We start from the raw sequence: 14,983 nt of genomic DNA, 5'->3' as shown, positions 1-14,983 counted from the left end.
GAACCTCCCTGCTCCTATACTCAAATCCTTTAGCTATGAAAGCTAACATACCATTCGCTTTCTTCACTGCCTGCTGCACCTGCATGCCCACTTTCAATGACTGGTGTACCATGACACCCAGGTCTCGCTGCATCTCCCCTTTTCCTAGTCGGCCACCATTTAGATAATAGTCTGCTTTCCTGTTTTTGCCACCAAAATGGAGAACCTCACATTTATCCACATTATACTGCATCTGCCAAACATTTGCCCACTCACCCAGCCTATCCAAGTCACCTTGCAGTCTCCTAGCATCCTCCTCACAGCTAACACTGCCCCCCAGATTAGTGTCATCCGCAAACTTGGAGATATTGCCTTCAATTCCCTCATCCAGATCATTAATATATATTGTAAATAGCTGGGGTCCCAGCACTGAGCCTTGCGGTACCCCACTAGTCACTGCCTGCCATTGTGAAAAGGACCCGTTTACTCCTACTCTTTGCTTCCTGTTTGCCAGCCAGTTCTCTATCCACATCAATACTGAACCCCCAATGCCGTGTGCTTTAAGTTTGTAAACTAATCTCTTATGTGGGACCTTGTCGAAAGCCTTCTGGAAGTCCAGATACACCACATCCACTGGTTCTCCCCTATCCACGCTACTAGTTACATCCTCGAAAAATTCTATAAGATTCGTCAGACATGATTTACCTTTTGTAAATCCATGCTGACTTTGTCCAATGATTTCACCACTTTCCAAATGTGCTGCTATCCCATCTTTAATAACTGACTCTAGCAGTTTCCCCACTACCGATGTTAGACTAACTGGTCTGTAATTCCCCGTTTTCTCTCTCCCTCCCTTCTTAAAAAGTGGGGTTACGTTTGCTACCCGCCAATCCTCAGGAACTACTCCAGAATCTAAAGAGTTTTGAAAGATTATTACTAATGCATCCACTATTTCTGGAGCTACTTCCTTAAGTACTCTGGGATGCAGCCTATCTGGCCCTGGGGATTTATCGGCCTTTAATCCATTTAATTTACCCAACACCACTTCCCGGCTAACCTGGATTTCACTCAATTCCTCCAACTCCTTTGACCCGCGGTCCCCTGCTATTTCCGGCAGATTATTTATGTCTTCCTTAGTGAAGACGGAACCAAAGTAGTTATTCAATTGGTCCGCCATATCCTTGTTCCCCATGATCAACTCACCTGTTTCCGACTGCAAGGGACCTACATTTGTTTTAACTAATCTCTTTCTTTTCACATATCTATAAAAACTTTTGCAGTCAGTTTTTATGTTCCCTGCCAGTTTTCTTTCATAATCTATTTTTCCTTTCCTAATTAAGCCCTTTGTCCTCCTCTGCTGGTCTCTGAATTTCTCCCAGTCCTCCGGTATGCTGCTTTTTCTGGCTAATTTGTACGCATCATCCTTCGCTTTGATACTATCCCTGATTTCCCTTGTTATCCACGGATGCACTACCTTCCCTGATTTATTATTTTGCCAAACTGGGATGAACAATTTTTGTAGTTCATCCATGCAGTCTTTAAATGTCTTCCATTGCATATCCACCGTCAACCCTTTTAGAATTAATTGCCAGTCAATCTTGGCCAATTCACGTCTCATACCCTCAAAGTTACCTTTCTTTAAGTTCAGAACCATTGTTTCTGAATTAACAATGTCACTCTCCATCCTAATGAAGAACTCAACCATATTATGGTCACTCTTGCCCAAGGGGGCACGTACAACAAGACTGCTAACTAACCCTTCCTCATTACTCAATACCCAGTCTAAAATAGCCTGCTCTCTCGTTGGTTCCACTACATGTTGATTTAGATAACTATCCCGCATACATTCCAAAAAATCCTCTTCCTCAGCACCCCTGCCAATTTGATTCACCCAATCTATATGTAGATTGAAGTCACCCATTATAACGGTTTTGCCTTTGTCGCACGCATTTCTAATTTCCTGTTTGATACCATCTCCAACTTCGCTACTACTGTTAGGTGGCCTGTACACAACACCCACCAGCGTTTTCTGCCCCTTAGTGTTTCGCAGCTCTACCCATACCGATTCCACATCCTGCAAACTAATGTCCTTCCTTTCCATTGCGTTAATCTCCTCTCTAATCAGCAATGCTACCCCACCTCCTTTTCCTTTCTCTCTATCCCTCCTGAATATTGAATATCCCTGGATGTTCAGCTCCCAGCCTTGGTCACCCTGGAGCCATGTCTCCGTGATCCCAACTATATCATAGTCATTAATAGCTATCTGCACATTCAACTCATCCACCTTATTACGAATGCTCCTTGCATTGAGACACAAAGCCTTCAGGCTTGTTTTTACAACACTCTTACCCCTTATACAATTTTGTTGAAAAGTGGCCCTTTTTGATTTTTGCCCTGGATTTTCCGGCCTGCCACTTTTACTTTTCACCTTGCTACCTATTGCTTCTACCCTCATTTTACACCCCTCTGTCTCTACGCTCACACATTTAAGAAACCCTTTCCCTTTAACTCCATCCTCCACTAGCCCATTAAACACCCCACCCCCCTTATTCAGTTTAAAACCACCCGTGTAGCAGTGGCAAACCTGCCTGCCAGAATGCTGGTCCCACACCTGTTAAGATACAATCCGTCCCTTTTGTACAGTTCCCCCTTACCCCAAAACAGATCCCAGTGATCTAAGAATCTAAATCCCTGCCCCGTGCACCAGTTCCTCAGCCACACGTTCAGGTCCCGTATCTCCCTGTTCCTGCTCTCGCCAGCACGAGGAACTGGAAGCAACCCGGAGATAACAACCCTGGAGGTCCTGCTTTTCAGCATTTTTCCGAGCTCTCTAAAGTCACGCTGCAGAATATTCATCCCCTTCTTTCCGACATCGTTTGTGCCGACATGCACTACCACTTCCGGATGTTCACGTAGCAAACGTAACCCCACTTTTAGCAAACGTAACCCCACTTTTAGCAAACGTAACCCCACTTTTTAAGAAGGGAGGGAGAGAGAAAACGGGGAATTACAGACCAGTTAGTCTAACATCGGTAGTGGGGAAACTGCTAGAGTCAGTTATTAAAGATGGGATAGCAGCACATTTGGAAAGTGGTGAAATCATTGGACAAAGTCAGCATGGATTTACAAAAGGTAAATCATGTCTGACGAATCTTATAGAATTTTTCGAGGATGTAACTAGTAGCGTGGATAGGGGAGAACCAGTGGATGTGGTGTATCTGGACTTCCAGAAGGCTTTCGACAAGGTCCCACATAAGAGATTAGTTTACAAACTTAAAGCACACGGCATTGGGGGTTCAGTATTGATGTGGATAGAGAACTGGCTGGCAAACAGGAAGCAAAGAGTAGGAGTAAACGGGTCCTTTTCACAATGGCAGGCAGTGACTAGTGGGGTACCGCAAGGCTCAGTGCTGGGACCCCAGCTATTTACAATATATATTAATGATCTGGATGAGGGAATTGAAGGCAATATCTCCAAGTTTGCGGATGACACTAATCTGGGGGGCAGTGTTAGCTGTGAGGAGGATGCTAGGAGACTGCAAGGTGACTTGGATAGGCTGGGTGAGTGGGCAAATGTTTGGCAGATGCAGTATAATGTGGATAAATGTGAGGTTCTCCATTTTGGTGGCAAAAACAGGAAAGCAGACTATTATCTAAATGGTGGCCGACTAGGAAAAGGGGAGATGCAGCGAGACCTGGGTGTCATGGTACACCAGTCATTGAAAGTGGGCACGCAGGTGCAGCAGGCAGTGAAGAAAGCGAATGGTATGTTAGCTTTCATAGCAAAAGGATTTGAGTACAGGAGCAGGGAGGTTCTACTGCAGTTGTACAGGGTCTTGGTGAGACCACACCTGGAGTATTGCGTACAGTTTTGGTCTCCAAATCTGAGGAAGGACATTATTGCCATAGAGGGAGTGCAGAGAAGGTTCACCAGGCTGATTCCTGGGATGTCAGGACTGTCTTGTGAAGAAAGACTGGATAGACTTGGTTTATACTCTCTAGAATTTAGGAGATTGAGAGGGGATCTTATAGAAACTTACAAAATTCTTAAGGGGTTGGACAGGCTAGATGCAGGAAGATTGCTCCCGATGTTGGGGAAGTCCAGGACAAGGGGTCACAGCTTAAGGATAAGGGGGAAATCCTTTAAAACCGAGATGAGAAGAACTTTTTTCACACAGAGAGTGGTGAATCTCTGGAACTCCCTGCCACAGAGGGTGGTCGAGGCCAGTTCATTGGCTATATTTAAGAGGGAGTTAGATGTGGCCCTTGTGGCTAAGGGGATTAGAGGGTATGGAGAGAAGGCAGGTACGGGATACTGAGTTGGATGATCAGCCATGATCATATTGAATGGCGGTGCAGGCTCGAAGGGCCGAATGGCCTACTCCTGCACCTAATTTCTATGTTTCTATGTTTCTATGTTTCACCTTCGCCTTTGAGGATTTTCTGCACTCTGTCCGTGACATCCTGGATCCTGGCACCAGGAAGGCAGCACACCATCCTCGCATCCCGTCTGTTGCCGCAGAAACCCCTGACCTCTCACAATGGAGTCTCCCACTACAATGGCGTTGCCTGCCTTAGGCCTTTTTGGTTTTGGCTCAACAGCCCTATTCGCATCACAAGCCAGTCCGCCGCCCAGTGTAAACACCTCTTCTGTCCCGACAGCTTCTAGAGAAAGCAGCTGAAGTTAATATGAATTCTTTATTAAAGGATTGCAAAAGATAGTACAACATTGATCAACCATCAATTAGATTGATCTTTTGGAATCACACTTCACACACAAGGAAGCAGGTTGTGGCTGTTGCTTTTATGAGGAGAAATGAAGGAGAGCTGAGAGCTAAAAGTAAAACATTTCTCCATTTTGGTCTGTTCTGCTATTTAACTAAATTATGGCTGATCTTTACTCAGATTCGCTTATATGCACTTTGAACATTTTCTTAAACACTTATACACCCATTAAACACACAGTCCTGAACATTGTATTTTAATTCAACAGCCTCTCCCATAGGGAATGCTAAAAATTTACCATCTGCTGGCTGAAGAAATGCCATCCCGAATAATATGCCCCATTGTTTCAAGACTGTGAACTGTGAGTTTCTAAACTCCACATCCAGAGGGGAATCTACTCTGTCATACCCTACAAGAATTTCATACATTTCAATGAGATGGATTTACACTTGTACCGAACTCTTGGAATAAAAGGCAGCATACTGCTTGCTATATTGCAGTTGGAGAGGCAGCTGCATCTGACTCATGGGAAAGCCTTGCAGTGCTCGAACATAGCAGTCTTGTCCAACTCAAGCTGACTGCGCTTGGAGCATTTAGCTGTGAAGTGCTGCCCTAGCTACCACCTTGGGGAATTCAACTCCATCATCCTGACTGCAGTCAACATAATTCCCCCTTTCTGACTTTCGGTTAGCACTGGAAGAGCAGCACACCCTGGTCAACAAACACAGTACGGTGCATCCCAACACCTTTCTCATCACAGCCTGAGACTTCAACAAGGCTGGTTTTGAAAAAGCCCTTGCTTCCTGCAGGGCGAAACCAAGTAGTAGCTCAATGCTTTTTAAGCTTGCTTCGCAAGAGAGAACATCGATGTGCCTTCTCGTGGGGCCCCATAGTCTCAGACAACATTAATCTCACATATCAAGGCCAATGTCAGATCCAGAGAAAACCCAACGCAGTCACAGGGAGAGCGTACAAACTCCGTACAGACAGCACCCGTAGTCAGGATCAACACTGGTCTCTGACACTAAGGCAGCAACTCTACCGCTGTGCCACTGTGCTGCCCATATCAGTCATTTTATGCATCCAGAGATTAAGGAGCTTCTCAACCTTATCAGAACAAGAAGTTCTTGTCACTGCGGACACTCAACTTCCAATTGTGTTCACAGTCAATTTAAACTGTTAGCAAGCAATTGGCACCGCATCTTTGCCTTCCTCTGACTTACAGGATTTCCTTAATGTAGGTCAGGGACTTGAACCTTTGGGTATGATATTTCAAGCATGCTTAAATTTTCCACAGGTAATCGACTGGGATTTTGGCACCAAGTCAACAATCACTTACCATATTAATATGAAGCAGAGTATGAAGAGTTGAAACAACAGAAAGGGAACATACCGTGATCATTATATCTCAGATTTATACTCCTGGGTCACTCAAATACACTGCTATTTCATCCAGGAATTGCATTAAGTGATTGGCAATGGTGTTCAATTGCCACATTCATTTCACTGGGGATTTTGAATGTAGCTGGTAGTAGGAACTGCAAATGCTGGTTTACAAAGAAAGACACCAAGCACTGGAGTAATTCAGCGAGTCAGGCAGCATCTGTGGAGAACACGTATAGGTGACACTTTGGTTTGGGACACTTCTTCACACTGATCAATGGTTTGGCAGCTAAGGAAGCTCATTTAGCCTAAAGAGTCCTGACCCAAAGCATCGCCTATTCATGCCCTTCAGAGTTGGTACCCGACCCGCTGAGTTACTCCAGCACTCTAAGCAAACTTCCAGTATCTGCAGTGTCCACAAGCTAATTTATATACAAATCATTCCTTCCATGGTCCAGCACACACAACTCTTATTACATCTAGTCATTTGCAACCATTAAATGAATTGATTATTCATTCCGGAACATAGAACAGTACAATAACAGGCCCTTCAGCACACAATGTGCATGCCAAACATGTTGCCAAGTTTAGCTCATCTCCTCCTCCTGCACATTATCCATATCAATCCTGACCACAAAGACAAGAGATATACATGGGAGGCGCATTGTACAATCCCATGAGAGTGACTGCACCTTTCCAATTTTTCAGCTCTACCCAGATTGTCTTCCTGAAGGTCTTCTCTAAGTGTTATTCTCCCCGATTAGTTGAGTAAATCCACCACCTCTTTTACCTCCCTCTATCAAATCCGAAACATCAAAACCGTGCAATGATGACCCTGTTGTGTCCGTCTCGCAACCAAGTCTCCAAAACAGCCACAACACCAGTGTCCCCAGCACTGATCCACGATCCTAGTTCAGTGCCTCATAAACTATTTCAGTGTCATTCACCCTTGAGTCTTTATCACAAAATTTAATTCACCCTCGACTAAATTTCCTTATGTTTTTTGGTAATTTTCATCATAATCTCCCTTGTGTATAATTTTATATATAATTTATTTTGTCACATGAGCAAAAAACATAAATTAACTCATTCACCCCAAAATAATTTAATTCACCCTTGGGTGAACCATTCACCAGTTTAAGAAGCACTGTAGTTCATCTGCTTTAGCCACAATACTCCTCGTGTTGAAATAAACACACTACAGACCATCAGTTTCACCATGTTCCTTGTCCACTCTCTGCCTGCCCTTCCTTTGAGACTTACTGGTCATAACCTCTAGCTTCATACATTCTTTCCAATTTTTGACATACTGCTCTGGTACCCACTTCCCTGTCTCTGCCTCTCTAGTTTAAACCCTCCCAAGTAGCACTAGCAGAACCTCCTGCAAGGATGTGGGTTCCCCACCAGTTCAGGTGCAACCCGTCTCTCTTGTACAGATCACCGCTGCCCAGAAGAGATGCCAATGGTCCAAAAATCTGTATCTCTGCCTCCTGCACCAACTCTTTAGCCACTCATTTGTCTACCCTATCTTCCCATTCCTATCCTCACTTGCATGTAGTACCTCAAGGTCCTGCTTCATCACCTTTTGCCTAATCCCCTATATTCACTCTGCAGGACCTCATACCTTTTCATACCCATGCCATTTGTGGCCACGTGCGCAATGACTCGGGCTGCCCACCCTCTCCCTTTGAGAATGTTGTGCAGCCACTCCACGACATCCTGGACACCTGGCATCAGGGTGACAACACTCCATCCTAGAGTCCCGTTTGCAGCCACAGAATCTCCCGTCTGTCCCTCTAACACCTAGTACTTCACCTTCCCCGCTGTGCCTCAGAGTTAGGCCTGTTGCCACAGACTGACTGCTGCTGGTGCTCTCCCTTAAACAGTCACCCCCCCCCTCCCTCTCCCCAACAATATCCAAAAAGATATACCTGTTTGGAAAGGGAATGGCCACAGGGCATTCCTGCGTTCTTTGAGTACTCCCATCTGCTTTCTACCTGCATCTCAGGTATGACCACCTGACTATAACTCTCATTCTTCCCTCACGCTTTCACTTCCCCTCTCGCGGTTAGTAAGGAGCTGCAACTGGACGCACCTCCCACGTGCGAGATGCTCAGGGACACTGGAGGTCTCTCCGACTCCCTGCATTCTGCAGGAACATACCAAAGCCCTAACTGCCATTTTCACTGCACGACCACGAGAGAAACCTGTGAAAATAAAAGATCTGATCTTATTTTACGCTCAGCCTCGAAGTGCCCAAGCCTCAATATTTACCTTTGCAGACAGCACTTGCGCCTCAATACACAACCTCTCCCAGCACAGCCACTCCATTGTAGCTTCCCTTCTTCATGCTGTATCTTTCAATGAGCCGATCGAACAGCTGCCTTTTAAACCTCCGCAGTGCCAACTCACATGTATTTGGGATGCAGCTCTGCTGCCAGGCTATAAAACCAGATGGTCATTTCACATTTGAATTATGCTGTAATCTTTCTGATTAGCAAATGCAAAGTGCAGAGACATGGGCGGCGTAGGCTCTTATACAGCCAACCTAGTCAATATCAGAATATTGCATGCAAGTTTGTTACTAATCTATCTTGGATATCCATAGGTGATTAACAGCTTGAACGTCATTTTTTCCTTGACCTTTTTTTAATACTTTAGAGATACAGTGGAGAAACAGACCCTTTGGCCTACTGAGTCCGCACCGAAGAGCGATCAACACTAGCATTGACCTACATATTGGGAATTTTAACCAAATTTTAACCTGCAAACTTGTACAGCTTTGGAGTGTGGGAGGAAACCAGAGCACCTGAAGAAAACCCACATGGTCACAGTGAGAACATACAACCTCCGTACAGACAACACATGGAGTCAGGATAGACCCTGGGACTTTGATGCCGCAAGACAGCAACTCTATCGCTGTGCCACCCTTAATGAAACAAACTTTCTTCTTGCATTTTAAATACAGTTTTAAAAAAAAAGTTATGGTCAACATAAACATTTTTATGTTGACCTTAAAAAAAACTCAGATGATTTTTGGCACCTCACTGTTTCCACAACTCTTTGCAACTGATTCAGCCCATGTATTCAACAAGTTCAAGTTCAAGTGAGTTTATTGTCATGTGTCCCTGTATAGGACAATGAAATTCTTGCTTTGCTTAAGCACACAGAAAATAGTAGGCATTTACTACAAAACAGATAAATGTGTCCATATACCATGATATAAATATATACACACATGAATAAATAAACTGATAGTGCAAATAACAGAAAGTGGTTGGTAATAATCAGAGTTTTGTCCGAGCCAGGTTTAATAGCCTGATGGCTGAGGGGAAGTAACTATTCCTGAACCTGGTTGTTGCAGTCTTCAGGCTCCTGTACCTTCTACCTGAAGGTAGCAGGGAGATGAGTGTGTGGCCAGGATGGTGTGGGTCTTTGATGATACTGCCAGCCTTTTTGAGGCAGCGACTGCGATAAATCCCCTCGATGGAAGGAAGGTCAGAGCCGATGATGGACTGGGCAGTGTTTACTACTTTTTGTAGTCCTTTCCTTTCCAGGGCGCTCAAATTGCCGAACCAAGCCACGATGCAACCGGTCAGCATGCTCTCGACTGTGCACCTGTAGAAGTTAGAGAGAGTCTTCCTTGACAATCCGACTCTCCGTAATCTTCTCAGGAAGTAGAGGCGCTGATGTGCTTTTTTGATGATTGCATTAGTGTTCTCGGACCAGGAAAGATCTTCAGAGATGTGCACGCCCAGGAATTTGAAGCTCTTGACCCTTTCAACCATCGACCCGTTGATATAAATGGGGCTGTGGGTCCCCCTCCTACTCCTTCCAAAGTCCACAATCAGTTCCTTGGTTTTGCTGGTGTTGAGGGCCAGGTTATTGCGCTGGCACCATATGGACAGTTGCTCGATCTCTCTTCTGTACTCTGACTCATCCCTATCAGTGATACGCCCCACAATAGTGGTGTCGTCAGCGAACTTGATGATGGAGTTCGCACTGTGGTTCGCTACGCAGTCATGGGTATAGAGTGAGTACAGCAGGGGGCTGAGCACGCAGCCTTGAGGTGCTCCCGTGCTGATTGTTATTGAGGCTGACACATTTCCACCAATACGAACAGACTGTGGTCTGTGGATGAGGAAGGCAAGGATCCAGTTGCAGAGGGATGCGCAGAGACCCAGTTCTGCGAGTTTGGTAACCAGTTTGGAGGGGATGATTGTGTTAAATGCCGAGCTGTAATCAATGAATAACAGCCTGACATATGAGTTTTTGTTGTCCAAGTGGTCCAGTGCGGAGTGGAGGGCCAGCGAGATCGCATCCACCGTTGATCTGTTGTGGCGGTACGCGAACTGCAGTGGGTCCAGGTTTTTGTCGATGTAGGAGTTGATTTGCTCCATGATCAACCTCTCAAAGCACTTCATCACCACCGGCGTTAGTGCCACTGGTCGATAGTCATTGAGGCATGTCACCTTACTCTTCTTGGGCACCGGTATAATTGATGCCCTTTTAAAGCAGGTGGGGACCTCAGACCTCAGAAGTGAGAGGTTGAAAATGTCCGTAAAAACTCCCGCCAGTTGGTCCACACAGGTTTTTAGAACACGACCGGGTATACCATCAGGTCCAGGTGCTTTTCGGGGGTTCAACCCTCTGAAGGATTTCCTGACATCGGCCTCTGTGACTGAGACTGAAATGCCATCGCAGCGAATGGGGGATCGGGAAGGCACATCAGTATTCTCCCTGTCAAAGCGTGCGTAAAACGCATTGAGCTCGTCAGGGAGTGATGTTACACCGGCATTCGAGCTGCCTCCTGGTTTTGCCTTGTAGGAGGTGATTGCATTCAGACCCTGCCACAGCTGCCGAACATCTGTCTCGTCCTCCAGTTTGGAGCAGAAGTCCCTTTTGGCCTTTTTGATGGCCTTACCAAGGTCGTATCTGGACTTCATGTAGGCCACTGTATCATCGGAGGTGAATGCCCTGTGTCTGGACTTCAGGAGAGTGCGGATCTCAAAGTTCATCCAAGGTTTCTGATTGGGAAACACTCGGAAGGTTTTTGTAGGGATGCAGTCCTCCACACATTTCTTTATGTGTAACACGGTGATGGGATTAGGCATCTTGGGGGTCTTGAACAAAAATCTATCAAACACCATGCAGCATCACTTTTATTTGCCTGGCCGAAGACACTGGCGCATTCACCATTCACTTTGTCCAAGCTAAAAAACTTGGAGTAGCTTAGGGTATTTACACGGGACCACTTTACAGTGGAAACATCAAATGCAAACTGGATGACTGGTTTGCAGAACACATCTATACAGTCCACAAGAGCGACCCTGGTGTTCCCGTGGCCTACCACTTTAATTCTCTGATCCACGCATAGTATGACGTCAGTCTCCAGCTTCCTACGTTAACCCAAATGGTTGGGTTAACGTAGGAAACTGGAGACTGAAGTCATACTAGCACAAGCCAGAGGAACAGCGCCATAACTTCCCTCTAAACACTTTGCAATCTTTGGGACTATTTCCTAACTATTTCCACATGCCTCCCCCTCATCCAACCACAATTTCTTCATGCCTCTCTGCAGATGTAGCTTTTCGTGTTTCAGTTCCGTTCTCCTTTCGAATCCAACTGCAGATTTGTAAGTAATCACTGCCTTGATAATGCTGGTCAGCAGTCTATCACAGATGTTTCCTTTCATTTTTCTACCTCTCTCTCTCTGCAACTTAACACACATTTCCATTTCCAATGAAAGGTCATAGACCTGAAATCAACTCCTTCTCACCCAATGATGTTGCCCGACCTACTCGTGTCTCCAGCATTCCTGGTTCATGTTTTAGAATTCCAGCAGTTTTTTTGTTGCAACATTAATCGTCCTTTGATTCACCAAGTACCATGTTTATTTTATATCAAAGTCATGCGAGTGACTACATGAAGAGCCCGCCAGCCCGCATGCGCGTCAATACGTCGACGCATGGCGCGAGAATCGGAGCAGTTCGAAGCTGTTCCGGCAGGTAAGGGATTTTTGTTTCAGGAACGGGCCGCTGTTCCAAAAATAGGTGCAGGGGGCCCGGAGAAGCTGGCACAGCCTGTGCGGCTGCCGCCGTGGAGGCTCCGTAAGAAGCTGGCGGCTCAAATTAATCGGCTGACGGCTTGGCCGGTGCAGCGACCGCCATGGAGGTTCCGTAAAGGAGCTGGCGCCTTGAATTTATTGGCTGGTGCAGCTATTGCCATTAAGGCAGGCGGGCCAATTCAGTCGGCTGACGGCACAGCTGGCGGCTACCGCCATTGAGGCTCCGAGAAGGAGCAGTTTGGGGCTCCAAGGGAGCAGGCGACTGGTTGAGGCTCAAAAAGAGAGCCAGCCAAATGCCTGAAGGAAGCAACACCTGGCTCAAGGTGGCATTATATTCCTCCCCTCTAGACTCCGTTGAGGCTCCAGAAGGGAGCAAGCCCGGACTCGGAGTCATTAGCAGGCGCAACCTGTCCTGTGAGTATACAGTATAATAGAATTGTGCTCCTGCCTGTGGAAGCAACACCTGGCTCAGGATTGCGTTATATATCTCCCGCTCAGCAGAGGGGAAGCAATACCTGGCTCAGGTTTGCGTTACAATATCTCCCGCTCAAATGAAGGGAAGCAACAACTGGTTCAGGGTTGCATTCTTTTATCTCCAGCTCAGTAGAGGGGAGTACTGGAGATTATTACATGTAACTAACTCTGACTATGGGGATATCGACAAGGAATTCGAATCCCCTGAACTTATGGGGGATATGTTTCAGTTTAATCATATGAAGGAGTCACACAATTTGCCATCCCTTTGGGGATAAGAGATCCACTGGAGGAGATCTGGCTAAGAGCATCAGTGATTTAGCTTCTCATCAGCTAAGGAGGGGTATGTGTTGGATATGGCTGGGAAATACACCAGTCCAAATGAACTGCCAGACTTTGGATGTTCCAAAAGTCAATCTCACCATTTAGGATGTCTCAGTGGTGATACGTGGGCAGGAATTACAATTTCAGCGTATCCAAAGAAATGAGTTGGATGATCAGCCATGATCATATTGAATGGCGGTGCAGGCTCGAAGGGCCGAATGGCCTACTCCTGCACCTATTTTCTATGTTTCTATTAACTGATGCCATTTCAGCCTTTGCAAGGGCAGTAGATGGGTTCAGCTTTTGATAGTGCAGAAGTTGCTTTAGCACTTCTATGTAATACACAGTTGAAGCTAAAAGGTAATTCCCACCAAAATTGCTCATTTATGCAGGGCCAGTAACATGCAGCCTGCAATGTATCTCTTCGGAGAGGACTTATGTTAGCAAGTTTAAGACTTGCACGGAGAAATGTAGGCGGCTGCGGGGGTGGTGGAACCATCCTATGTGGGTAGGGCTCCAGTATCCCGGCGGGCATATCACCTCTATATATATAAACTAACAGCTGGAATCGCTGCTCTGAGGTTGGTTGGAACACCAAGCCTACTAAATTCAGACCTAGCCAGAAGCCTTTGTTCAGCCCAGGGCCATGGCGCTCACTGTGGTGAAGAGAATGTGTTGTGCTCTCTGGTGACTGAGATAGGGTTTCCAGCCAGAGGACTGTGGCAGAAATTCCTAGTTCAGGGTTGCATAATGATATTTTCCACCCTGAGGGTGATTCTGAGTGTGAGGAGTTGACAGGAAACTCGTATTCCCACACCAAGCGGATGCTATGCTTCAATTCTAGTCGCATAAGGAGCTGATGTATGTTCTGAGGCGGTCAGACACTGGAGGTTGTAGGTTAATGCCATCAGTTGAGGCAAAATCAAAGTCGAAAGGCTTTAACCCCAGAAAGTTTTGAGATTTCTCAGGGAAGGATTCGCCTTTACAAGGTCAGTAGAGGATCTTCTGTGTTATACGCAGTCTAAACTCAATTCTGTTAGGATGGTATAGGCCTGAGGCCTATCAAATAATACACCTTTTGAGGGTAAACTTCCGTTTCCCTGCATACTTTTCAGCTCTACCCTAGTGAGTGGCAGATACCCCTCCACGGAGGCTGGTTGGAGCAACAGGCCTACTCTTCTATCAAAGCCAGAGGGCTTTTTATCCGCAGGGTCAGCGCTCACCATGGTTGCTGTGCTCTCTTCATGCTCAGTACCGTCCCCAGCGTGTGATGATATCTGTGCAAAGGGACAGAGCAATGTCTAGGATCAGCTGACTGTTAGTCTTCTGTCTGAGGCCAAGAATCTTCTTGGTGGATTTATAGCAAGTGCTTTCTCAGAAACTGCCTTGATCTCATCTTCAGTCATCGTCTCTCTTGTCATGGACAGCAAAGCAACAATGGGCTAGAGGTGGTTTGAGCATGCGAATGTTATTACATTATGAGAGCTGCTGTCGATATTCAAGTCGGGGTTCTACAAACAGGTGGGGGCAGATATCCTCCGGAATTTTTCCAGTTTACAAATCACAACCGATTATTAGATTCAGTTTCTGGTTGATTATTCCTCCGCGGCAAGAGAAGCCAAAAATTTCCGTCCTTACGGGTAATAGAGGAAACTATGGCTACCCAAGTGGAAACAGACATCTCACAAAGGATGAGTAGTCTGCCCAAGAACAAGAATATTTCTAATATTTTCTCAAGGTTGAAGAAAAGTGGAACATGCCAAATCAGGTTAGGATTTGGCTAGTCTGATCATGAGTCTAGAAACATAGAAATTAGGTGCAGGAGTAGGCCATTCGGCCCTTCGAGCCTGCACCGCCATTCAATATGATCATGGCTGATCATCCAACTCAGTATCCCGTACCCGCCTTCTCTCCATACCCTCTGATCCCCTTAGCCACAAGGGCCACATCTAACTCCCTCTTAAATATAGCCAATGAACTGGCCTCGACTACCCTCTGTGGCAGAGAGTTCCAGAGATTCACCACTCTCTG

At 46.0% G+C, this 14,983-nt stretch overlaps 1 protein-coding gene across 3 annotated transcripts in view; it reads right to left on the bottom strand.

Annotated features, from left to right (window-relative positions):
- The window catches only part of LOC116980455 (NXPE family member 3-like), a 67,782-nt gene that overhangs the window by 16,670 nt on the left and 36,129 nt on the right, over nucleotides 1-14,983 (bottom strand). The window lies entirely within an intron of this gene.

This window comes from Amblyraja radiata, chromosome 14 (genome assembly GCF_010909765.2).
Source record: "Amblyraja radiata isolate CabotCenter1 chromosome 14, sAmbRad1.1.pri, whole genome shotgun sequence".
NCBI lineage: Eukaryota > Metazoa > Chordata > Chondrichthyes > Rajiformes > Rajidae > Amblyraja > Amblyraja radiata.
Note: the sequence above shows the minus strand (reverse complement) of the source record. Positions and strands in the feature narration are given on the sequence as shown.